At 42.3% G+C, this 27,489-nt stretch overlaps 1 long non-coding RNA gene across 1 annotated transcript in view; it reads right to left on the bottom strand.

Annotated features, from left to right (window-relative positions):
- LOC140718750 (uncharacterized) overlaps positions 1-25,603 on the bottom strand; it is a 54,204-nt gene extending 28,601 nt beyond the window's left edge. The window contains exon 1 of the long non-coding RNA XR_012096779.1: positions 25,526-25,603. This is a non-coding gene — a long non-coding RNA (uncharacterized lncRNA). The remainder of the gene's footprint in view (positions 1-25,525) is intronic.
- Positions 25,604-27,489: the final 1,886 nt, after the last annotated feature.

Genomic DNA, 27,489 nt, shown 5'->3' with positions numbered 1-27,489 from the left:
GTATGAAAGTGGCATACAACACTTAGAATGCAAATTGCAGGAAGGAGGGACCATGGATGATGCACCAAATGAAGAAAGAAAAGGATCTGAGAAGCCCAAAGGTACAGGAAGAGGGAGGTCCCGAAGACAATAATCCAGATAAACAAGGAAAAGAATAGTAAGGATGCCCAAAAGAGAATGAGAGAGGGAGGGACAGAGAGAAGGAGAGAAAGGGAGGGAGAGAGAGAAAGAGAGAGGGAGGGACAGAGAGAAGGAGAGAAAGGGAGGGAGAGAGAGAAAGAGAGAGGGAGGGACAGAGAGAAGGAGAGAAAGGGAGGGAGAGAGAGAAAGAGAGAGAGGGAGGAAGAATGTCCCTTTAGAACAGAGATGAGGAGAAATTTCTTTAACCAATAGGTGGTGAATCTGTGGAATGAATTGCCAGAGACAGCTGTGGAGGCAAAGTCATTGTGTGTATTTGAAGTGGAGGCTGATTGGTCCTTGATTAGAGAGGGAGTCAAAGGTTACTGCGGGTTTGATGCAGGGGGCTATGATTCAGATTCCTGGATCACTGGGATCTCTTATGGGGAAGGTATGACTGCACAAAAAGAATGGGTTACACCTGAACCTAAAGGGTAACAACATCCTTGCAGCAGGTTTGCTCAAGCAGTTGGGGAGGATTTAAGCTAATTTGGCCAGAACTAGAGTGTTAGAGCTGAGGATGGGGCAGTTGATAGACAACTAGATGCAATGTATACTGAGACTGTGAGGATAGGGTGAAATTGCAGTCAATGGGATGAGTTAAAGTGTAACATGGGGCCAAAATCAAAAAGGGGGGTGAATACAGGAGTTATATTCGAATGCACAGAATTAGAATTGAAAATACACATAGACTAAGATGTTAACTGTCCTGTGCTATCACCAGTGGGATCATCAGTTGATCTGCCACCTGTCTTCAGGAGTTTCGGCCCGCTTATGATCAAGACTCCCTCGAGGTGGTGGGCCAGCAATGCTAAAGCACCACCTCCCACTGGTGAGCTTAAAAACTTGGCATCTGCCTCTATCAGGGTTGTTGGTCACTTCCATCCAACAGATAGTCTACTCTTCAGGTATCTATGCAACTACTGAAGGGTTTGCAAAAGATGGACACACTGTCCGACTATCTGCCCCTCTGGACACCCATGATGATCCTGTCTCCGCAGTCTCAGCTACAGCCCTGCTGGTTGACTTGATCTCTCTTCTAGTGAAGCCAAGGTCACGCAGCCCCTTCTGGAAAGTGAACGCAATAAAGCCACAGCAACCTACTTCGAATGGATAGCATGAGACCTTCCACCCTCTGTCTCTGCACTCTGATCTCAATTCTGCATACTTGGTTAACTTGCGCTCATGGGCTTCATCGATGTTGTCTTCCCAGGGGACTGACAAGTACGATGTGGTGGACTTCTCTGAGTTGTAGCTGAAAGAAGATCATAGTTGGGAACTTAACATCCATGGATACACATTGTATTGAAAAGACAGGCAGAGGGTGTGGGGTGGCACTATTGGTAAAAAATGGAAACAAATCCTAAGACCAATGTGACATAGGGTTGGAAGATGTAGATTCCTTGGGGGTAAAGTTAAGAAACTGCAAAGGTAAAAAGACCCTGATAGGAGTTATGCACATGCCACCAAACAGTAGCAAGGATGTGGGCTGCAAATTACAACAGGAGATAGAAAAGGCATGTAAAAAGGAAAGAGTTGTAATAATCATGCGAGATTTCAATATGTAGATGGATGGGCAAAATCAAGTTGGTGCTGGATCCCAGGAAAGGGAATTTGTAGAATGCGTAGGAGATGTTTTTTAGAGCAGCTTGTGGTTGAGCCCACTAGAGGAACAGCAATTCTGGATTGGGTGTTATATAATGACCCAGGTTTGATTAATGAGCTCAAGGTAAAGAAATCATTAAGAGGCAGTGATCATAATATGACAGAATTCACTCTGTAGCTTGAGAGGGAGAAGCTAAAATCAGATGTATCAGTATTACAGTGGAGTAAAGAGAATTACAGAAGCATGAGAGAGGAGCTGGCCAAAGCTGATTAGAAGGGAACACTAGCAGTGATGACAGCAGAACAGCAATGGCTGGTGTTTCCAGGTGAACATCAGAAGCTGCAGGAAAGGTACATCCCAAAGATGAAAAAATATTCTAAAGGGAGGATAAGGTAACCACGGCTGACAAGGGAAGTCAAAGACAGCATAAAAGCTGAAGAGAGGACATATAATATAGCAAAACTTAGTGGGAAGGTGGAAGATTGGGAAGCTTTTAAAAACCAACAGAAGGCAACTACAAAAGCCATGAAGAGAGAAAAGTTGAAATTTGAAGGTAATTTAATCATTAATATAAAAGAGGATACAAAAAGTCTTTTCAGATCTATAAAGAGTAAAAGAGAGACGAGAGTGGATATCAGACTGCTGGAAAATGATGTTGGAGAGGCAGTAATGGGGAACAAAGAAATGGCAAAAGAACTTAATATGTATTTTGCATCTGTCTTCACTGTGTAAGACACTAGCAGAATGCTAGAAGTGCAAGAGTATCAGGGGACAGAAGTGAGCGTCATTGCTATTACTAATGAGAAAATGATTGGGAAGCTGAAAAGTCTGAAGGTAGATAAATTACCTGGACCAGATGGACAAATTCCAGAATTCTGAAAGAGGTAGCTGAAGAGATTGTGGCATCATTAGTAATGATCTTTCAAGAATTATTAGATTCCAGAATTGTTCCTGACAACTGGAAAATTGCAAATGCCACACCACTCTTTAAGGGAAAGAGGCAGAAGACAGGAAATTATAGGCTAGTTAGCCTTACTTCAGTGATTGGAATGATGTTGGAATCTATTATTTCAGGATATTTGGAGGCACATGATAAATAAGCCAAAAACAGTATGGTTTTCTAAGGTGGAAATCTGCCTGACAATTCTGTTGGAATTCTTTGAGGAAGCAACCAACAGGGTAGACACAGGAGAGTCAGTGGATGATGTTTATTTGGATTTTCAGAAGGGCTTTCACACGGTGCTGCTCATGAAGCTGCTTAACAAGATAAGAGCCGTGGCATTATAGGAAAGAAGACTGGTCATCTGGCAGGCGGCAAGAGTTGAAATAACAGGGCCTTTTCTGGTTGGCTACCGCTGATTAGTATTTGGATGAAAAAATTGATGGCTTTATGGTCAAGTTTGTGGACAATACCAAGATAAGTGGAGGGGTATGTAGTATTGAGGAAGCAGGGTGCCTGCGAAAGGACTTGGAGAGATTGAGGAATAGACAACGAAGTGGCAGATGGAATATAGTGTATGGTCATTCTCTTCAGCAGATGGAATAACGGCATGACCTATTTTCTAAATCTAGAGAATATTCAAAAGTCAGAGTTGCAAAAGGACTTAAAGTCCTTGTTTGGGATTCCCTAAAGGTTAACTTGCAGCTTGAGGAACCGGAGGACGAGAATACGAAAGCAAGGATGTAATGCTGAGGAATAATAAGGCATTGATCAGACCTCACTTGGACTATTGTGAGCTGTTTTGGGCTCCTTATCTGAGAAAAGATGTGCCAGCATTGGAGAAGTTTCAGAGGAGATTCATGAGGATTATCCCAAGAATGAAAGTGTTAACATATGAAGAGCATTTGATGGCTCAAGGCCTGTACTTGTTGGAGGTTAGATGAATGAAGGAAATCTCATTGAAAACTATTGAATATTGATAGGCCTAGATAGAGTGGATGTGGAAAGAATGTTTCCTATAGTGGATCACAGCCTCGGAATTAAGGTATGTCCATTTAGAACAGAGATGAGGAAAATCTTATTTTGCCAGAAGGTGGTGAATCTGTGGATTTTGTTGCCACAGATGTCTGTGCAGGCCAAGTCTTTGGATATGTTTAAGACAAAGATTGATAGATTTTTGATTAATCAGGGTGTCAAAAGTTACAGGGAGAAGGCAAGAGGATTGGCTTTAGAGGGATAATAAATTAGCCATGATGGAATGGCAGAGCTGTCTCGATGGGCCAAATGGATTTATTCTGCTCCTACATCTTATGGTCTTATGGTTATGGGAAAAAGGCAGGGGAATGGGATTGAGAGGGTAATAAATCAAAAATGATCAAATGCTAAAGCAGACATGATGGGTTGAATGGCCTATTAAGTTCTGATCTCTTTTGGTCTTATGATTGGTCATCAGTACATGTAAAAACAAGTTAAACATTTGAGAACAACTAGAAGAAATTCTACAACCCTCACAGTCCCAGTAACCTGAGTTCAATCCTGACCTCTGGAGCTGTATGGGTGGAGTTTGCATGCTCTCCCTCTGTGTTTTCCCTCTGGGTTAAATATTCCAAGTCAGTAGATTAACTGGAAACTGTAAATTATCCCCAGTTTTGGTGTATGGGAGAAGAATTTGGGTGGCATTTCTGGACATATGTGACAGGGTATGTTATACAAAGCAGAAAGTGAAAAGGACAATGTAAATTTTATTATCACTGTTCATAACTGTCACCACATACAACCCTGAGATTCATTGTTCTGTGAGCATACTCAGCAAATCTATAAAATAATAACTATAACTGGATCAATGAAAGATCAGCCAGAAGACAACAAGCTCTGCAAGTGCAAATATAAATAAATAGAATTAAGTAATGAGAATGGGGAGATCACTGTTGTCGTGTGAGTGACGGGTTTACACTGAGAGCCAGTATAGACCTAACTGGCCGAATAGCCTCCTTATCTGTCATAAGGAAATATAAAACAAAACATAAAAGGAAAACAATGCAAAGGTGGATTGAAAAGTTGAGGAAGGAGAGGAGAGGAGGTGCAAAACATCTGGAAAGAGAGCAGAAGAGGTGTAAAGTACCAGGAAGGGAATTCCACAGCTCAGAGCCCTTTTCATGATCCAACACTACCGCTCTAATGTTTCCTCATCTATTTATTATTATTTTTATTACAAGACCGTTGCCCAGGAGCCTCGGATTTTTATGTTTGCTTTGCCTCTCCTGAAATAAATGTCACTGCCTGCGAGGCTATTTTTACCACTTCACTTGCTGACAACGATCTTCCTGGCAACCGACAGCAAATAATTTAAAAATAACCTTTTCTCTCCATGGTCACACACAAAAAAAAAACCTGACCTCGGAGGAGTGAGCTTCACGGGTTCAATGCATTTCAGAAGATTCTGCTTCAAAGCAGTTGTTATACCTCATCCCCATGTATTTTTCTGGAAATGTCAGGAATACTGGAGGTCAGGTGACACAGTGGGGTTTTAGAGTAATACAGCACAGAAATAGGCCCTTCAGCCCAACTTGCCCATGCTGGCCAAGACATGCATCTAAGCTAGTCCCATTTGCCATGACCCTCTAGATCAGAGGTTCCCAACATGGGGTCTACAGACCCGTCAGTTAGTGGCAGGGGTGCATGGCATAAAAAAAAGGTTAGAAAACCCTGCTCTAAGCTTTTCCTATCCATCTACTTATCCAAATGTCTTTTAAATGTTGTTATCATTCTTGTCTCAATCACTTTCTCTGACTGCTCACCCTACATACCCACCATTCTCGGTGGGAAGAAGGTGCCCCTCAGGTCCCCTTTAGGTATTTCCCCTCTCACCTTTAACCTATGCCCTCTAGTTTTTGCTTCCCCTTCCCTAGTGTGTCCATTCATTCTATCTTTGCCTCTCATGACTTTATACACAATATAATTTATATATGATATATAATGCCCTTCCCTTGGACAACATCGGTGGCGTGGAGAGGGGAGACTTGCAGCTTGGGCAACTGCCGGTCTTCCATAGAAAAAAAACCTTGCCCAGGCTTGCGCCCTGGAAACTTTCCAAGGCGCAAATCCATGGTCTATTGAGACTAACGGAGGCCTACATATGATATAACTTTATACAAGTCACAGAAGCCTAAAAGCTCAAGGCTCAAGAACAGCTTCTACCCAGCTGAGATAAGACTATTAAATAGTTTCCTAAAATGATAATTTGGACTCTTGACCTCACGACCTACCTCGATATGATCTTGCGCCTTAGTGTTTATTTGCACTATACTTTCACTGCAGCTGTATATTCTCCATTGTATTGGCTCACCTTCTATCTGAATGCACCGTGTAATGATCTGATCTGTACAAAGAGGATACAAGACAAACTTTTCAATATATCTCAGTCCATTGGCAAGGATCTCCACCATCCAGAAGATGCTGTCTTCTCACTACTACCATTGGGCAGGAGGCACTGGAGCCTTCGGTTTAACAACACCAGGTTCAGGACCTGTTATTTCACTGCAACCATCAGACTGATGAATTGGTGTGGATAACTTCACACACCACAACTCTAAACTGATTCCACAATCTGCAGATTCACTTTCAAGGATTCTACAACTCGTGTACTCAGTATTTTCTTATTTGCACAATTTTTCTCCTTTTGTATTAGTTATTTGTCAGTCTTGGTTTATGGAAATTCTTTTAGTAAGTTCTATTGTATTTATTCTCTTATTAATGCCTGCAAGAAAATGAATCTGAAAGTTGTATGTGGTTACATATACATAATTTGATCAGAAACTTACTTTGACTACATGTGACAACCAAACAACCAGCAAGACATGGAGAGGGAAACAGTTAATGTTTCAGTCTGATGATGTTTCCTTAGAACTGATTGGGCTTGAATGTTAACTATTTCTCTCCCTCTGCAGGTGCTACCTGATGTTTTGAGCATTGCTCACTTTATTTGCTTAGACGTCTGGTATCCACAGAACTTTGATTTTGCGCATTTGCAGTTACATCATCCATTCTTCTGAAGGATTCACTCATGATGTTAATTCCCTACTCTCCAGCACACTTCTATCTGATTCTCTATTCAACTCCACAAACTGTAGTGTTCAACTATTGCATAGGCAATAGGTTTATGGCTTATAGAGATATCCAATACTGTGCAAAAGTCGTAGGCACATACATGGCGAGAGTGCCTAAGACTTTGGCACAGTACTGTATTTGTCAATGTGGAGCGGAGAGCGAGTTTGTAATTCTGGCAGGAGTAAAGCATGTTGGGAATGGCAAGAGTGAAGTGCTGTGGGACAGGTGGCAGAGAAGGAGTACCAGGGATGGGGATGGCATGGGCACAAACGAACCCAGTCCTGAGACACCAGGCAAGGTCATTTGATTCCAAACAATTAGTTTATTGATCATTACAGAATGTCTCTCTAGTGTTTCTTATTCCCTCCTCTCTCCCTTCCCCTTTTCCCAACCATGATTCCACTTTCACTGTTCCCTTCCCACTCTCAGTCCACTATAGAGATCCATATCAGAATCAGCTTTATCATCACTCACATATCTCATGATTTTTTTTTGTGGCAGCAGTACAGAACATTACGTAAAGTTACTACAGTACTGAGCAAAAGTCCTAGGCGCCCTAGCTATATACTTATATGTGCCCAAGATTTTTGCAGAGGTACATTTGTGCAGGTAGTAGAACTGCTACCTCACACTTCCAGGGGCCTGGTTGCATCCTGACCTCCACTGCAGTCCATCTGGAACTTGCTTGGTTGCCCTGTGCACAAAAAGTCTACAAAATGTTGTGGATACAACCTGGTCCATCACAGGCAGCACCACGGAACATTTCTACAAAGGTCAGCGTCCAACCTCAAGACCTCTCACCATCCAAACTCTTCTCACTGCTACCATCAGGCAGGGTGTACTGTTGCCCTAGGTCCCACACCACCAAGTTACCCTTCAACCATTAGGCTCCTGAACCAGCAGGGATAGCTTCATTCATATCAGCACTGAACTGATTCCACATTCTATGAACTAACTTTCAAGAACTCCACAAATCATGTTCCCAATATTATTCACTTACTTATTTATTATTAGTTACTTTATTCACACTTGTTCTTCTTTTGCACACTGTTAGTTTGTTTTTATTTGTGTCTAGTTTTATTGACTCTACTGCGTATTTCTTTGTTCTACTGTAAATGCCTGCAAGAAAATAAATCTCAAGGTAGTACGTGGAGGCGTAAACGTACATTGATAAAAAATTGACTTTGAACTTTTAACCTTGGACTGAATGAATTTCTCTTTGCTGTTCCAGTTTCAACGTTCAAAGTATGTATACATTACACAACCTTCCACGTCCTGAAGATGTGCAGTTTGTCTGGTTAATTGGCCACTATGTGTAGGAGTGTAGGACAGTGGTGGTACAACGTAGTTGCTAGGAATTTATAGGAATATGGGAAGAATTAACTAAGATCAGTGTAAAATCAAAGTAAATGGGTGCCTTATGGTTAGTGTGGACGGTGGACTGAAGAGCCTGTTTCCACGGTTGAGAGGAGAGCTGAGGAAAGGTTTGAGATCAGAAGAGTGGTTGGGGCTCCAGACCTCAATGCCCAGATGGGGTGATGGAGGTGAAAAATTTTCAGTACGTTTTAAAAGTAGCTGGATGAGCACCTAATGTATCACAAGGCTACAGAATTAGAACTTGGATTTATTTTAAAGTCATACAGGACTACAGCATAGAAATAGGCCCTTTGGCCCAGCTAGTACATGCTAAACTATTATTCTGCTTATTCCCATCAACTTGTGCCTTCCCCACCCCTTTCATCCATGTACATATCCAACATTCTCCCAAATGTTTCAATTTCATTCCACACTCTCACCACCCTCAGGTTGCACTTGAATATTTCACCTTTCACCCTTAACCTATGACTGCTAGTTCTCGTCTCAATCCAGTGGAAAAAGTCTGCTTGCATTTACCCTATCTATACCCCTCATAATTTTGTGTACCTCAACCAAATCTCCCCTCATCCTACTATCCCCTCAAATTCCTCTTCTCCAGGGAATAGTCTTTTTTGGCTGGTATGGACATGAGTCATAAACACCCCCTTTCTAAACATGGTTAAAGTTTCACCACACCCACCACCTTAGAGGCTAGGAGAAAAATTCCCAGCACTGTCTCGTGAAGGTAGTTCGTCAAAGATAGGAATTTAATAAAATATCCAGTCACTGAATGGAAAAGTAAATGGAAAACAGGAATCTCACACCATCTGTTTGTTGTCATTAGCAGTTGGTGTAACTGCAGAGGTCAGTAAAATTATAATGTTTCAAAGGCAATTGGGCAGATACAAGGATATAAAGGGCATTGAGGGATATTAGTAAAATGCAGACAAATAAAGCTAACTCAAATAGACATCATAATTGGCATGGATAAATTAGGTTGAAGGGCCATGTTTCCTGCTGCATGACTCCATAGCTCTTAACAACACTTCCGTAAATTAAACATATCCTTCACCCTTTGCTCCTCTTCCCAAATCAATTAAATGTATGCAACACACCCAGAATGCTGGAGAAACTCAGCAGGCCAGGCCTGTTGGGTTCCTCCAGCTTTTTCTGTGTGTTGCTCGGATTTCAGACGTCTGCAAATTTTCTCTTGTTTGCAATTAAATGTATGCTTTCTGTTTACTGCCAATGAAAACAGTTTCACCTTATTTACTGTTTCTAAACCTTTACAGGAGAATTATATTTTGGTAAACTGTGATTGCCAAGATAAAGGAAACCTTGGCCAAGAATGGGAACATTTTTCACATGCACCCTCCCCCAAGGTCCCAGTTAACATGATTAAAATCATTTTGTAACCTCTATCATCTAATATGCTAATCTATTCATGGCATAATCCTGTATGACTTTTCCCAGGGTTGAAGAATCAAGAATTGGAGGACATAGGTTTAAGGTGGGAGAAGCATTTAAGGAACCTGAGAGCAACTTTATCACACAGAAGGTGGTACACCTATGGAACCAGCTGCTAGAGGAAGTGTTTGAGGTAGATACAAAAACAATATTGTAAAGGGATTTGGAGAGGAAAGGTGAAGAAGGTTATGGATCAAACACAGGCAAATGCGACTGGCTTGTATGGGCATCCTGATCAGCGTGAACAAATTGAGCTGAAGTGTGGCTCTATGAGTTTGTCTTACATTTTCAATTTATCTACTTACATCAGTAAACCTCTAGCCCAGGGTGTTCCCAAGTTGGGATCCACAGACACCTCAGTTAAAGGTAGGGGTCTACTCCATTAAAAAGTTTGGGAACCCCTGCTCTATCCTGTATGTGAGATTAAAATATTGTGTTTTTTTTGCAGCAAAAGTATACACTTTTAATAACTATGCCCAATGGACCATTCTTATTTCATCTCAGGCTTGGACTATCAGCCTTCTACTGGACAGATTCCTGGAGGCCTTGTCACATGACTTCCTGGTGTGATGGTCCTACACTTATACTCCTGCCATTGGTTGCCCAAAATGCCACCTTCCCAGTGCGCCAAATAGTAGGCCAATAGATCCTTCAGGTGGACTGATGTGGATGACTCAGGGCTGTCACTCAACCACCTTTGCCCAATGCCTGCCGTTTATTTAGTCATGGGACATTGTTTGTTATGATGGCCACAGTCATTGCCACTATATATTTTGGCGACAGTGGTGGAATTGGTACGATAGGGTCTTTTAAGAGACTCCAGGACAGGTATATGGAGCTCAGAAAAATAGAGGGCTATGGGTAACCCTAGGTAATTTCTCAGGTAAGGACATGTTCCGCACAGCTTTGTGGACCAAAGGGCCTGTATTGTGCTGTAGGTTTTCTATGTTTCTATGTTTCTCTTGTAATAAAAAAACAAGAAATGCAGGAGATACTCAGCAGGTTAGGCAACAGCAGAATTTATGCTCAGATTGAAGACCCTTCATCGGAATTTCACCATCGGACTTAAATGTTAACCAAGATTCTCTGTTCACAGATGCTGCCTGACCAGCTGAACGTTTCTGGAATTTTCTATCTTCATTTCATATTTCTAGCATCTCTAATGTTTTCCTTTTTTAATTTTTCTCCTGGGTACTCATAGCGGTAGTTTGTGCTAAGGTTCAAGGAAAACCTTAATAATAATGACGATACTAAAAATAATTCTAAAATCATGCAGGTGACCTAAAACTATTGATATGCAAGGAAGTGTGGAGGACAATACAGCACGGTAATAGGCCCTTCCAGCCCAATGAGCCCACACAGCCCAATCACACCCTTATGACCAATCGAGCTACTAACCCGTACGTCTTTGGAACATGGGAGGAAATTGGAGCAGCTGGGGGAGACACGTGCAGTGATGGAGAAATCATTCAAACTTCTTACAGAAAGAGGGGTGGATTTGAATCTGGTTGCTGGCAATGTAATACCATTGCCGTAGCTGCTACTCTACTGTGCTACACATTATCAATGATTTAGCAGTTGATACTGAATGCAAATTTCAATCACTGTCCAGTTCCAGATAATCTCTAATGGTTCAAGACCTCCTTTCAACGTGTACAAACCCATGTGATCAATTCATATTGTTTCCAAAAAAAATTATTAAAGAGTTTTCAAACCAAATCCACACATAATATATATTTTCACTGTGTTTCCCACTGCAGAGTGGAAACCTTTCAAGCATGCACATGATAGCCTCAACATTGGTCACCTTGCTGCCAATAGTCTATTTGCACAAAAAGGTTTAATCAATAAACAGGACTATGCGCACCTTCCAGAAGAAGAACATTAGAACACGTCAGTTAGCATGGCCGAGAGTGAACACGATGCAATGGGGATTTCGTTTTTATTATTGTTGATACTCCGCTCTTTTCTACTTCCCTCAGTCCTGCCAGATTTACTTTTGAACCTAGAGCTCAAAGATCAGGCCTGCAGGCATCAATATAGCAGCTGCCAAGTACTGCTCCCCCTCCAACTGTGCTTATCTCTCTGCTAGTCTTGTCAGTCGATGCTAGTAACTACATTCAAAAATCAGACAATGGAATCCAGTACAAAAGTGTGATGAAATCATTCAGTGTCACTTCGAAATGTGATCTAAACTGAATGCCAGTTTCGATGCAGCATCAACAATAATTTGCTCCTGAAGGCAGACAAAGATAACAGAACATGCTGGAAATTTTTAGCAGGTTAGGAGGCATTTTCAGAGAGTAAATTTCAGAGCAACATTTCATTAAAAACTGAGAAAATGTAAGTTACAGGAGAGGAGACCATAAGACCATATGATAGAGCAGCAGAATTAGGCCATTTGGCCCATCAAGTCTGTTCCACCATTTCATCATGGTTGATCCATTATTCCTCTCAGCCCCAGTCTCCTGCCTTCTCCCCATATCCCTTCATGCCCTGACTAATCAAGAATTTATTAACCTGTACCTTAAATGTACCCAAAGACAACATCCACAGCCACCAGTGGCAACGAATTACACAGATTCACCACTCTTCAGCTGAAGCAATTGCTCCTCATCTCCATTCTAAAAGGATGCCCCTCTATTCTGAGGCTGTGTCCTCTGGTCTTAGACTCTCCCACCATAGGAAACATCCTCTCTACATCTACTCTATCAAGGAGACAAGAACAGTCAGAAAAAAAAGGAATGTTTGTAACAGAGTGGAGACCAAGATAGGTAACATTAGGAGGGAGTGCTGAAACCTCACTAATAGCAGCTAATCTGTCTGAAGAAGGTGTAAATGGATGGAGAACCTATTTACAACAAATGGTGATATGGAGCATAGCCATCACTGGCAATCCAAATCAAATGTTGGAGATTCTCATTTGAGTTATATGCATTATCTGATCTTGTTTCAGGTTTCCAACATCTGCAGTGGTTTGGCTTTCTAGTTTACAGTCAAATTTGATAGAACTCTATGTCTCTCTATTCACAGATGCTGCCTGACCTGCTAAGCTTTCTATCATTCTCTTTTTTCTAGGCGCTGCTATATTCTGCATCTCATAGATCCAGTAAGTTTTTTCCTCTCTCCATCCTCTGTTTATACTGCCCCAGAAAGACCAGTCATTAACGATCTTTTCAGTATCATTCCATTGCCAACACCAATCTTCCATCACCTCTTGCTCGCCAACCAATAACAGACATCTCTTTAATTTACCATCACTAAAACCTCCAGTCAATTTACTTTGAACTTTGAACATTCTCTATAAGTTGACAAATGCCTATTTTCTAAATTTTCCCTGTAGTGAATAAAGATCATCAGTCCGAAATACCAACTTCATTTTTCACTTATTGTTTTCTGCATATCTATTTTTTTATTTCAAGATTCCACCATCTGCAACATTTTATCCCAAAACCACATAGGAATATTCTGCACGTCAAAGGGAAAGAACTTTCGTTTCAAGGATAATCTTGGAATAATCAATGCCAATTTAGAAAGATAGGAAGAAAACTTAGCATTATTTATCATATATACATCAAAACATACGGTAAAATTAGTTGCTTTGCATCAACAACCAACACAGTCTGAGGATTGTACTGGAGGGCAGTTGCAAATGTCGCTATGTGTCCAGCACATAAGGACATAAGACTAATCAAGAATCTATCAACCTCTGCTTTAAACATACCCAATGACGTGGCCTCCACAGTTACCTGTGGCAACCAATTCCACAAATTCACTAATTTCTCACTGAAGAAATTCCTCCTCATCTCCATTGTAAAAGGAGTCCCCTCTATTCTGAGGCTGTGTCCTCTGGTCTTAGACGTGCCCACTTTAGGAAATATCCTCTCCACATCCACTCTGTCAACATCCGGTCATGTCAGAATCACGGCTTTGAATGAACCTAACAACTGAGCCCACACTGTCATTTGGACATTCACCACCTTCTGTGTGAAGTAATTTCCTTTCAGCACAGTTCTAAATGCTCAGCCCCTTACTGTGACCTCAGGTTCTAGACTCCTCAGTTGAAATATATTCTTTCCAAGTCCTGAAAAACTCTGGGAATTTCAATGAGACCATCGATCAATCTTCTGAACTTGATACCGGCCCATTCCACTCATTCTTTTCTCATATGGCAAACCTACCACTCCAAGAGCCGGTGAATAATTGATGCACTCCTCTGTCAAGTTCATCCTCCCTTAGGTAAAGAGAACAAAACCAGACGCATTATTCTAGTTGGTGTCTCACAAGTCCTAATGCAATTAAAGTAAGCCCTTTTTACTCCTATATTCCCATCTACTTGTAATGTGTCGGGTTGGAAATTGGTCTCTACCAAAGGAGGTGTAAGGCACTCCTTCCTTCTGTTACCCTTCTGTTAGTCCCATGATCAGGGTCTCGTGAAGCCATGGGAGCAGGTGGTGGATGGTTGTATGAGCAACTGGTGCATATCACAAGTCCTGGTTATGCAACCACTGACACCAGACAGACAATCTCTGAAGAGTATTGATAATGGCTGGGGTCACCTGTCTTGTAAAGTCACTGCCCAGAAGAAGGCAATGGCAAACCACTTCTGTAGAAAAGTTTGCCAAGAAAATCATGGTTGTAGACCATGATCGCCTGCGTCATACGACACGACACAAAATGACGATGATGACTTGTAGCAAAAGCATTCTAACTGCTTGTTTTTTCTACAAGTTAGCTTTCAGTGACTTGTGTATAAAACAACTTGGTCCTTCTCAACCTCAATGTTTCTCTTTCTATCACTATTTAAAAACATCTTTGCTTTATTTGTTTGTGCATTAATATAGGTCACCACGCGTTTTTCCACATTATACGCCTTCTGCCAAGCTCACACCCACTCTGCTCATCTATATCTTGCTGAAGCCTTTTTATATCCACCTCATGACTCACAATTCTGCCCAGCTTTACATGGCCAGCAAACCTTGGAGAATGGTCATTGATATGGACTGTGAATTGCTGGAGCCCCAAGCACTGATCCCTTTGTCACTCCAGTAATGCAAAGAGAGGAACTGCTGAGGACAGCTCAAAAAGAGTCACCACACCCCAACCTTTTTTATGCCATAAACCCCTACCATTAACCAAGTAGTCCATGGACCCCAGGTTGGGAACACCTGCTCCAGAGCTATCTTGACCTTTTGACTATAGAGTAGACCTTTCTACATTAAAGATGAATTTTCGATCACCCAATTAACCTTGTTGTGGCTATTTCCCTATTTCCATGCCCTGAACTTCCTCAGTAGCTGTAACACTATACTTTGCATTCTGTTTTCTTGTTAGGACCTCAGTGTAGTTGTGTGTAGCATGATCTGCCTGGATGGCAAGTAAATAATGGTTTTCATTCTATCCTAGTACACAGAAATCTAAACCAATACCATAACATCCCCCTCCAGTACACCACCCAACCCAGAACGATCCACTTATTCACACCTCTATTTGTTTACCAGTTCTCAATATACGTCAGTTCATTACCTCAGATTCCAACCTCCTGTATGGCATCTCATCAAACCTTTCTGGTCATTCTAAATACACCATGCCCACTAGACTTTCTTTATCGTTCCTCTGAGTTAAATCCCCAGATTATTTCTGATAAGTTAAACCAGAATTATTTTCTTCTCTTAAATTCATGCTGATTCTGCTCATTTAACTGGACTCGCTAGCTAGAGGGGATTGATCTTGGCATTTACCAAGTCAAACCATCCACTACAAGCTCTCTGACTCCCATGGTTACCTCGACTATAAGACCATAAGACCGTAAGACATAGGAGCAGAATTAGGCCATTTGGCCCATCGAGTCAGTTCCACCATTCAAACATGGCTGATCCTTTTCTCCCCTCCTCAGCCCCATTCCCTGTCCTTCTTTCTGGAAACTTTGATGCCGTGTCCAATCAAGAACCTATCAAGCTCTGCCTTAAATACACCTGGCCTCCACAGCTGCCTGTGGTAAGGAATTCCACAAAATTACCATCCTCTGGCTAAAGAAATTTATCTGCATCTCTGTGTTAAATGGATGCCCCTCTATCCTGAGGCTGTGCCCTCTTGACCTAGACACCCCTCCATGGGAAACATCCTTTCCATATCTACTCTGTCTAGGCCTTTCAACATTTGAAAGATCCCCCCTCATCCTTCTAAATTTCAGTGAGTACAGACCCAGAGCTAAAAAATGTTCCTCGTATAATAACCCTTTCATTCCTAAAATCATCCTTGTGAACCTCCTTTGAATCTTCTCTAATGCCAGATGAGAAGCCCAAAATGTTTCAGAATACTCAAGGTGAGGACACCAGTGCCTTATAAAGCCTCAGCATCACTTCTCTGCTCTTGTATTCTGGGCCTCTTGAAATGAATGATAACATTCCATTTGCCTTCCTTACCACCATCTCTACCTGCAAGTTAACCTTTAGGGTGTTCTGCACAAAGACTCCCAAATCCCTTTGCAACTCAGATTTTTGGATTTTCTCCCCGTTTAGAAAATAGTCTGTAAATATATTTCTACTACCAAAGTGTATGACCATGCATTTTCCAACATTGTATTTCATTTGCCACTCTCTTGCCCATTCTCCTAATCTGTCTAAGTCCTTCTGCAGCTTACCCGTTTCCTCAACACTACCTGCCCCTCCACCAATCTTTATATCATCTGCAAACTTGGCAACAAAGCCATCTATTCCATCAGCTAAATCATCGATACACAGCATAAAAAGAAGTGGTCCCAACACCGACCCTTGCAGAACACCACTAGTCACTGGCAGCCATTCAGAAAAGGATCCTTTTATTCCCATTTGCTGCCTCCTACCAACCAGCCAATGCCCTAAACTTTCATGTAATACCATGGGCCCTTAAATTGGAAAGCAACCTCATGTGTGGCACCTTGACAAAAAACTACACTTCCTCCTACCCTGCCATTTATCATTCCCTTTTCTCAGTTCCTCCATCTTGCCATATCTGTTCTTGTGATAAGGTCTTCTATTCCTAGCTGCTTTCCTTTATCAGGAAAAGACCCCCCCACCCCCAACCCTACTGCCATTGATGGAGTTATCACTTGCATTTCATCTTTTAAGGGAGGCATACCATAAACACAGAAGATTCTGCAGATGCTGGAAGTCCAGAGTAACACACACAAAATATTGGAGGAACTTAGCAGGTCAGGCAGCATCTATGGAGGGGAATAGACAGTTGACATTTTGGGTTGAGACCTTTCATCAGGACTTTTCACCTCTTTCATCAAATGAGGTACATAGTTTGATGCACACGTGATTGCATCATCTCCAAACACTGCACCTTCTTTATTAGGAACTACAATGTTATATTTCCATTGTCACTGAGACCAACTCTTGGAACTCCCTCCTCAACAGCCCTTGCAAGTACCTTTTCCACATGGACTGCAGTAGTTTGAAAAGCTAGCTCACTACTAATTTCTCAAGGTCATGGGGACAAGGAATAAATAATATGTTCTAGTCCCATGTTTATCTCCCCATATTCCCATTAGCACTTACTATACTTTACCACTCAAAGTTCAAGGTAAATTTATTATCAGCATATGTATGTATGGGTGGCATGGTGGCATAGCAATTATCATAACACTGTACAGTGCAATCTGCTAGATCAGCATTCAATTTCCATTGCTGTCTGTAAGGTGTTTGTACATTCTCCTGTGACTATGTGGGTTCCTTCAGGTGCCAAACAAGAGAAAATCTTCAAATGCTAGAAACGAGAGCAACACACACACAAAATGCCGCCTGAAACACCGACTGTACTTTTTCCCATGGATGCTGCCTGGCCTGCTGAATTCTTCCAGCATTTTGTGTGTGTTGTTTCCCTCAGGTGTTCCGGTTTCTTCCCGCATTCCAAAGACATACAAGTTAGGATTAGTAAACTGTGAGGCCATGTCAGTGCCTGAAGCACGGTGACACTTGTGGGCTGCCCTCAGCTTATTCTTGATGCAAAATGATGCATTTCAATGTATGCTTCAATGTACACAGTACTGTGAAAAAGTCTTAGGCACACACACACACACACAAATATATATATATATAGGTGAGGTGTGGGCAGACTGCAGAGAAGGATTGTCAGGGACAGGGGGTGGCGCAGGGGCAGACACACCCAGCACTGCAGCACCAGGCAAGGTCACTTGATTCAAACAACTGGTTTATTGATCATTACAGAATACCTCTCTGGTGCTGTTGAGGGAATCATCGATCACTATGACAGGAGATGGAATCTGGGACTTCAGTGCTAAATTTCTGGAGGGAGCAGGGCAGACTGGATCAGCCGAGGTGATGCTAAGTGTAAAAAGAACAGTTTGATTATCACCCCTAGTTTACTAGATTGGATCTTTATTGGATTTGGCCAGCCATCCATCCCCATCGATAGCAATTCCCATCCCCTATTCCCTCAATAACCTGAGCCAGATGTGATCAAAGCTAATTGACTGCGCCCACAAGAAATAAAACACTAGAGATTCTGCAAAGGCATGGGCAACAAACAGAAAATGCTGGAGGAACTCAGCAAATCAGGCAGTGTCTATTGATGGGAATAAGCAGTCGACATATAACTGTGGGAGCCCAAGGTTTGTTAAAGATGCCAGAGACGGAGACAGAGAGATTGTGGAAGGGTAGAGAGTTGTCTGAGATGGTCCAAAATGCCAGCTGTTTATTCACCTCCATAGATGTTGCCTGACTTGCTGAGTTCTTCCAGTATTTATGTGTGTGGAACCACCAGAGAGACGGAGATGCTTGTTGCAACTCAGCCTTCTCTTGTGAATCTATAACTCATCCAGAAAACTTGCTAGATTCCTGGTTGGGGTGAGTTGTTCTGTGATTTTGTCAATTTACTTGTAGATGTTTCATCACCAATGAGGAGACAGCATTAGTGCCCTGTTGATATCTTCTCGTATTGTCACGAAATGTTTGCAAGAACATTGCCAAGAGCGGAGAACAACTCAACCAAATCATCATCCACCCGAGCTACACATTTTCTGAATTGCTCGATTCGCTTTAACTCAATTCTTGGAACAGCCTGCTTTTAAGTTTTGAGGGGTGATTGATAAGTTCATGGCCTAAGGTAGAAGGAGATGAGTTATACAGCTCTCGTTACATGCACATACAGTTAAACTCTTTGAGTGATTATGCAGAAAGTTTGAAGTTAATAACTCATCTCCTTCTACCTTAGGCCACAAACTTATCAACCACCCCTGCTGTGGACCACTTCTGAAGGTCCAAGACGTCGACTTCTACAAAGAAGGGATCCGTATGCTCCACGACCACTGGACTAAGTGTGTAAATGTAGGAAAAATAAATGGGCTAGGTTTTCGAAAATTGATTCCTTCTACCTTAGGCCGCGAATTTATCAATCACCCCTCACGTCACTGAAAAGCAAATTAAATAAACAAAATACATCAAAAATTATCAGCTTAAACACATTAAAGATAAGAAATTAAATTAAACTATTAAGGTTATGTCATAGAGTCAAACAGCCCTTTAACCCAATTCATCCATGCTGACTGTTTCCTGACTAACCTAGTCCCATTTGTCTGTATTTGATCCCTATCCATCCATATCTTCCCTATCAGTCAGCCTGTCCAAGAATTTTTTAAATGCTGTCATTATACCCAACTCTATAGTACCTCTGGAAGCTCATTCTATATACCATCCATGAATATAACATTGCCGCTCAAATCCCTTTAAAATCTTTCCCCTCTACTTTAAACCTACATAACCTTATGAAAATACTTCAGCTATTCACCTTACTGATGCCCCTCAATCGAAGGATATTAATTAAATCATTTTCTACACTTAAATTTTTGCTTCAGGCCAGAAACCACATTCAGATGAAGCCCGGAGTTATCATCACTGACATATGATGGAAAAATTTATTGATTTGTGGGAGCAGTACAGTGAAAAGATATAGAATTGCTATAATTTGCAGAAATAATTGTGCATAAGACATTAAGACATTGTTGATGGGGAATGCTGTAAGTCTGATTCACTGCTTTATTGGCAGATGGCACAGGGCAGCTGGCTGGCCTCATTCTTAGTAAGGACTAGACCTCAAGCCAATGTGTCAACTGTATACCGCCGCCAGGAGAGAGGCGTCGAAGCTGGAGTGCTCCACTGGGGCTGGTATAGCACGACATCCAGGCTGGAGTTGGTGCTGCCTCCACTCCCACCACACTAATCATTTTGCAGAAGACAAGTTATACTGTGGTTGACTGCAGATTTCTGCGGAATTCGTGGACTCAGGGTCTGGACTACTTTTTATCCGTGTGGCTGTATTTTACTGATATCTTAAATGTGCTTGCTATTCCATATGTGTTTATGTGCACTTTGTGCTGTAAGTGACTGTTGGTACTGTGTTTTGCACCTTGGTCCCTGAGTAATGTTGTGTCGTTTGGTTGTAATCATGGGTTTTCATGTACGGTTGCATGACAATTAAACTGGGATTGAATCAAAAATGAATAACGAGGTAGTGTGCATGGATTCATGGACCACGCGGATGGCGGGAATGGGTTGGGAGGGGAAGAAGCCTTTTCCGAATCACTGAGTGCAGGTATTCAGGAGATGCCACAAATTTCAAACTTCACAGAGGGGCTGGATGTGAAGGGCATCCTGACCTTCTGCTCACTACGTCGGGGCTCTGCTGTTGGACTCCATTTTGAGTCAAAGAGCAAAAGAGAATTGGTTGAGTGGTACTCGACCTCCTGCTTGCTTCGGATTGCCTTTCCAATGTGCAGGCGTGCAACTTCGACAGAAGCTGGAGCGCAAAGGAGAAGGAGCCTCTGGTTTTCCTGCATAGACTCTGTACAGAGTGAGCACAATCGGACCTATCGACCGAGCAGAGAGAGTCAAGCTACGTATCATTGCCATACACGAACGGCTTGGATTTACCAGGATAAAACTCCAGACGTATTTTACAGAATTAGACACAAATGAGCAAAGCAGTTGTGAGGTGAGCCAGAGGTAGCACAGTCAATAGCAGTTACAATACCTGCAACCAGGGTTCAGTTCCGCAGCTGTCTATAAGGAACTTGTATGTTCTCCACATGGGTTTCTTCTGGGCCCTCTGCTTTACTCCTATTTTCCAAAGGTGTGCACCTCAGTAGATTAATTGGTGACATGGGTGTAATTGGGCTGTATGGACTCCTTGGAAGGGGCTGCAACGCTAGGGTATTTTTCAACATGGAGCAAAGAGTGAGTTTGTAAATCTGATGGGAGCAAACAATGTTGGGAATGGTGAGGGTGGAGCGTCGAGGTAGGGTTGTGCAACAGGTGACAGAGAAGGAGTGCCGGGAACAGGGTGGCCTGGGTGCAGACACACCCAGTCCTGAGACACCAGGCAAAGTCATTTGATTCCAAACAAGTAGTTTATTGATCATTACAGAATGTCTCTCTGGTGTTTCCCGCTCCCTTCCCTATTCCTTCCCCTTTCCCCGCCATGATTCCTCTCTCCCTGCCCCTTTCTCACTCTCAGTCCACAACAGAGACCCATATCAGAAACAGGTTTATCATCACTCACATATGTCATGAAATTTATTTTTATTTTGCAGCAGAAGTACAGTGCAATTACTTAAAAGTACTACTGTGTGTGTGTGTGTGTGTGTGTGTGTGTGTGTCTGTGTCTGTGTCTGTGTGTCTGTGTTTATACCTAAGTCTTTTGAACAATATGGTATCTCAAAAGAAACATAAAGAAAGAGAAACAGCAAGTTAGATATGTTAGGATAACATTTTTCCTGCCGATATAATCAAGTACTTGAGGACAAATAGAAAAGGTCTCTAATGGGATGCTATCCTCTTGGTGTGTTTACATTTGGGTGTGCCCAAGGACGTCTGTTTTGTATTAGAGGTCTGATCATCGAATTTTGTCAGATTTTTAATTGATCAATAAAAGATCAAAGTAAATTTAATGTCAACGAATATACAAACGTTTGCAGAAGCTACCATTTCTACTTTGAGATTCATTTTCTTGCAGGCATTTACAGGAATATAAAAAAATGCAATAGAATTTATGAAAAACAATAAATAACAAAGGCTGACAAAGGTCTGCAATAGAGTGGAGACAATTAGCAGAAAGGGCCATAATGGTTAGGAATCAAAGCGAATCTAAACATTTGAGGAACACTTCAGACTGGATGTCTTTTTACTTCAAAGCATTGCTAATCACCATAGATATGCTAACAAATGGAATTTTCCAAGACTGAATTAGTACTGAACACCCCTCTATTGACAGACCATTTCCCCACTTCATTCTTTATAGTATCTGAAATGCTTCCTTCAGACGTGTACTTGGGCTGTGCTTTATTCACATGCTGTATCTGATCCTAAATGCAGTTTAGTTATAGGACAATACAGCACGTTATGCGAGCTGTAGTCATATTTCTGTGACCCCCATTGCTCAGGGTCAGACTGGCTGTCTAGATGTGCAAGCCTGGGCCATGCAATATGGAGAAAAAGCTGTTGCCATGTAGCAAATCTCCCCCGCTCCATGCATCTGATGAACCCAAAGGAACGATAAACACTGATGCAGTTTGGCACTGGCAGCGTCGCAGGAGCCGCCAGTCAGCATTGAACTCAATGTAGGACTGCCTCAGGGACCCCAGCTCCGGGCTTTCCCTTCTGGGTTTACTCCCAAAGCATTTCCCATGAGTGGGTATAGCCGCAAGGCAGTGGAGATCAGCGTTTTCCTTCACCGAGTTGAGCTGCCAACCATGGTTAACGAGCCCCATCTGCGCAAAGTGAGTGGTTTTAAGGCGCCAGTAACCCGCCTATGCCCCTTCTCCTGGCAGTAGAAAGAATTCGCCTGGTTTGGTAGCTAAGGGACACATGAAGGCCAAAAGCTACATTTGGTTGTTAGGGGGTATTTGAAGTGCATGCTATTAGGAGCATTAAGTAGGTAGTGGGAGCTTGTCCCCATTACCATCCCTGATTATAACAACCTGAAGGAACCTATGGTCATATTATAAAATATAAATTTCTATATATTTATTGTATGTATTTTATACTTTTCCCTCTAAATTAAGCTGAAATTTCAGATTACTGAGACAATTACTGCTTCTGTTACCAGCTGATTTCCTTATAAAACAGCACCGCTGTGTACCTAAGAGAACTGATGCTATTTTAAATGCACAGGGTAGCAGCAGTAGTTAGTTCTTGTTACGCCGCTGGCAGCAATGAAAGTCCTCCATCGCTATGGGTCCTTGGCCATCTCCTCTATTGTGTCCCAGGTGTGGTTTTCCTCATTTCTGCCCCTACTGTACGGAACCAAGTTGGATTTCATCTCCTGCATCTCCTCCATCCTTCAGGGGTCCAATGAAGTGCTGTCTTGATGACAGAGTTGGCCTCTCCTCTCATCACGTGCCCGATCCATCTCCAGTGTTTCCTCATGATGATTGTGGCCATATCCTCTTGGTGACACGGTATGGTTGGAGATCTTCCTTGGCCAGAAAATCCCAAGGACCTTCCGAAGACTCATGGTGTGGAATGACTACAGCTGGACAAGGTCACTCTCTGTCATGCATCAACATTCTGACCCATACAAGAGTGTGGACATTTCACAGCTCTGGTACAGTTTCATCTTGGTGTGGACGCTATGCAAAGGGTAGTCATACCAATTATTGATTTGATTTCACTTTTTACTGTTTACTGCTCTTTGTAGTAATTTTTTGATATTTAGAAACTTTTCATTACACTATTTTTGAAAGCATCTTTGCTTTACAGAATTTTTTTACATGTGCTTATGACTTCTGTCCAGTATTGTATTATCATCCCATTTGGCGTCTGAAAACTGACTGTCACTATTGAGTCTTATCTTCAGACAAGGGAAGCCTGTAGACACATATGTAATTCAATGTCCAGTGAGCATATACACTGAATGAGCTTTTGTGGATTATTTTTGGCAGGCTGCCTTTGTGGGTTCTCAGTTAATGCCTACGATATGAGTAGGTTGAATTTCAATGTAGATGACCATGGTATTCTATCATTTTTTGGCCTGTGTGGACATTTAGTTTATTTATTCAAAGCATATGGTCATCACTAGCAGAGCCAGCATTTATTGTCAGCCCTGGAGACGTGATGGTGATCTGTCCTCATGAATCACCACAATCACATAACTGTTTGAAACTACCAACTAAGATTTCTTGGACACTGCAAAGAGCCGTCAGGAGTTAAACATATTGCTGTTGGCCAGACTGGGTAAAGAACATTAGAGGCTCAAATTGATGGTTACTCAGTTGTGGTCGCCATTGTTGTTGCTTTTAGAACATGTAGAACATAGAACAGTACAGCACAGTACAGTCCCTTTGGCCCATGATGTTGTGCTGAGCTTTTAACCTACTCTAAGATCAGTCAAACCTTTCCCTCCTACATAGCACTCCATTTTTATATCATCCATGTGCCTGTCTAAGAGTTTCTTAAATACCTTAATATATCAACATACCACTACCCCTAGCATTGGGGCAATGCAAATGACAATTCCATATTCATTCATTCATCATGTGCCATGTCGTATTATGCGGGCAATCATGGACTTTTCATGACCATGATTGTTCCTGGCAAATTTTTCTACAGAAACGGTTTGCCATTGTCTTCTTCTGGGCAGTGTCTTTACAAGACAGGTGACCCCAGCCATCATCAATACTCTTCAGAGATTATCTGCCTGGTGCCTGTGGTCATATAGCCAAGAACTTGTAATATGCACCAGCTGCTCATACAGCCACCCACCACCTGCTCCCATGGCTTTACAATCCTGAATGTGGGGTTAAACAAGAGCTACACCTTGCCCAAGGGTGACCTGCAGTCTAGCAGAGGGAAGGAGTGCCTTACACCTCCTTTGGTACAGTCGTATCTCCAAACCACCCCCCCCCCACACCCATAATTCCATATCAGATGAATTAAAGGTTCAGGCAGCTGTGGTGGGATTTAAACCTGTGTTGTCATTTCCAGTATCTGCAGATTTCCTCGTGTTTGATTGACTTCTCTAACTTCCGTTAATGCCCCTCCTCCCCTGCTTCCCCGTCCCTGACATATTTAGTTGTTTGCCTGTTCTCCATCTCCCTCTGGTGCTCCCCCCCCCCCCCCTTCTTCCTCCTGAGGCCTCCCATCCCATGATCCTTTCCCTTCTCCAGCTCTGTATCACTTTCGCCAATCACCTTTCCAGCTCTTAGCTTCATCCCACCTCCTCCGGTCTACTCCTATCATTTCGCATTTCCCCCTCCCCCCACTACTTTCAAATCTCTTACTATCTTTCCTTTCGGTTAGTCCTGACGAAGGGTCTCGGCCCGAAACGTCGACATCGCTTCTCCCTATAGATGCTGCCTAGCCTGCTGTGTTCCACCAGCATTTTGTGTGTGTTGTTGTTGTCATTTTTAATCCAGTTTCTGCACTATTCCTAAGATGCCACTTTCCACAGCCATGACCTCTTCCACCAAGAAGGACAAGGGGAGAAAATACAAGTGGAACGCCACCAGCTGGAATCTACCCTCCAAGCCGCACACAACCCTGAGTTGGAAATATATTGCCTTTCCTTCAGTGTTGCTGAGGTGAAATCCTGGAACTCCCTCCCCAATAGCATTGTGAGTATATCCGTACTCAGGGACTGCAGTGGCTCAAGAATGCAGCCTGCCACTACCTTCTCAAGGACAAATAAAGATAGGCAATTAAATGCTGGCTGAGCCCACACTCCCCAAATGAATTTTAATAAAAGTTAATCCTGTAACTGCTGCCACATATGTGGGTGATTTTGTTTTTATCTCTATGACCCCTCGGAGTGATAATACATACACCGCCCTCATTCCTGCCCACTGATCCGATACTAACTGATTGAAAACTCACCTGTGAAGTTCCAGTTGTTTCATCTGATGTGAAGAATAGGGAAGGAAAACAAGAAGTCCCTTTCATCTTAAAGTGCTCCATCTAGTGTCCTGTATTAGTACTACCACATCCTGTCCCTGTGAGGTAATATCCAAGCCCAAATGTGAAAGAAAACAACTTGAAAATATATATATTTCAAAGTTTTGAAATATCCATATAGGATCTATACAGAGTAATTCTTGTAAAGTACACTTACTGCTGTTATGTAGACAGATAGATGGCTGGAATTTGAACTTGGAAAAACTTTAGCTCCAGCAATGCGTAACTAATATTTATTTCTGTGTGACCACAGTACTGAACAACCAATCATCATCATCATTATGTGCCATGCCGTATGACATGGGTGATCATGTTCTTCTATGACCATGATTGTTCTTGACAATTTTTTTTTAACAGAAGTGGCTTGCACTTGCCTTCTGGGTAACGTCTTTACAAAACAGATGACCCCAGCCATTATCAATACTCTTCAGAGGTTGACTGCCTGGCGTCAGTGGTCACATAACCCGGACTTGTGATGTGCACCTGCTGCTCTTACGACCGTCCACCACTCGCTCCCATGGCTTCACGTGACCCTGATCGGGGGAATAAGCAGGTTCTACACCTTGCTCAAGGGTGACCTGCAGGCTAGCAGAGAGAGTGCCTTACACCTCCTTTGGTAGGGATATGTCTCCACCCCACCACCCTGTAAGACTTTTTAATGTTAACTTACAGTATCTAACAAGAAGAAACTGAGTCATTGGGAGAATTAAAGCAACACACACAAAATGCTGGAGGTACTCAGCAGATCTGGCAGCATCTATGGAGAAGAGTAAACAGTCGATGTTTTGGGCCGAGACCCTTCATCAAAACTGGGAAAAAAAGATGAGAAGTCAGAGCAAGAATGTGTGGGGAGAGGAGGAGGTTGAGTGAATTAGTTGTATTTCAAATTAAGTATAATAACATCCAAAACTTTGATAAGAAAAGGATTGTCTGTCACACACTAAAGTTATTTCTCAGTGACGACACAAGCACGCTGATCATAAACAACATATCTATTGCAGAATCAATCTCAATGCTGGAAGGCTGTGTCAACTCCCAATACTTTTCCCCGTCTTTCTCACTGAAGTGTTGTACCTCATCTCCAGCAAACTTGCTACTGGTGTAAATCTAATCACGATGACAAATAGGAACTGTGTTGCTCTGGTGACTACATCATCTCCATTCCTAAACCAACATCTCCTCAATATCAGTCATTGGGCTACATTACTCTGACTTGCATATGTTATTATTTGGGATTGGAGATTCAGGTTGTCATCTGCTCATTCAATAATGCAAACAAGAGAGAGGACCTCTCACTTAACATCTGCAAGTCAAAAGTCCTTTACAAACCTGACCCTGCCCCCAAAAAACTGCCCTCTGATAATAAAGGCCCAACCCCATTCTCCTGCCTTTTGCCCGTAACCTTTGACATGATTACTAATCAAGAACTTATCAACCTCCACTCTAAATATACCCAGTGACTTTGCCTCCACAGTTGTCTGTAGCATTGAAACAAATTCTGCCCTGTCTCTCTTCTAAAGGGACATCCTTGTATTCTGACACAAGAACATCTGCAGATGCTGAAATCCAAGCAATACACACAAAGTGCTGGAGGAACTCAGCAGGCCAGGCAGCATCTGTGGAAAAGAGTAAACAGTTGACATTTCAGGCCGAGACCTTCATCAGTACTGGAAAAAAAGATGAGAAGTCAGAGCAAGAAAGTGGGAGGAGGGGAGAAATAAGTACAAAGTGGTAGGTGATAGGTGAAACTGGGAGAGGGGGAAGGGAAGTTGATCGGTGAAAGAGATAAAGGGTTGGAGATGGAGGAATCTGATAGGAGAGGGTAGAAGGAAAGCGGGAGGTGATAAGGAGATAAGATGAGAAAGCAAAATGGGTGGTGGGTGGCA

This window comes from Hemitrygon akajei, chromosome 30 (assembly GCF_048418815.1).
Source record: "Hemitrygon akajei chromosome 30, sHemAka1.3, whole genome shotgun sequence".
Lineage (NCBI taxonomy): Eukaryota > Metazoa > Chordata > Chondrichthyes > Myliobatiformes > Dasyatidae > Hemitrygon > Hemitrygon akajei.
Note: the sequence above shows the minus strand (reverse complement) of the source record. Positions and strands in the feature narration are given on the sequence as shown.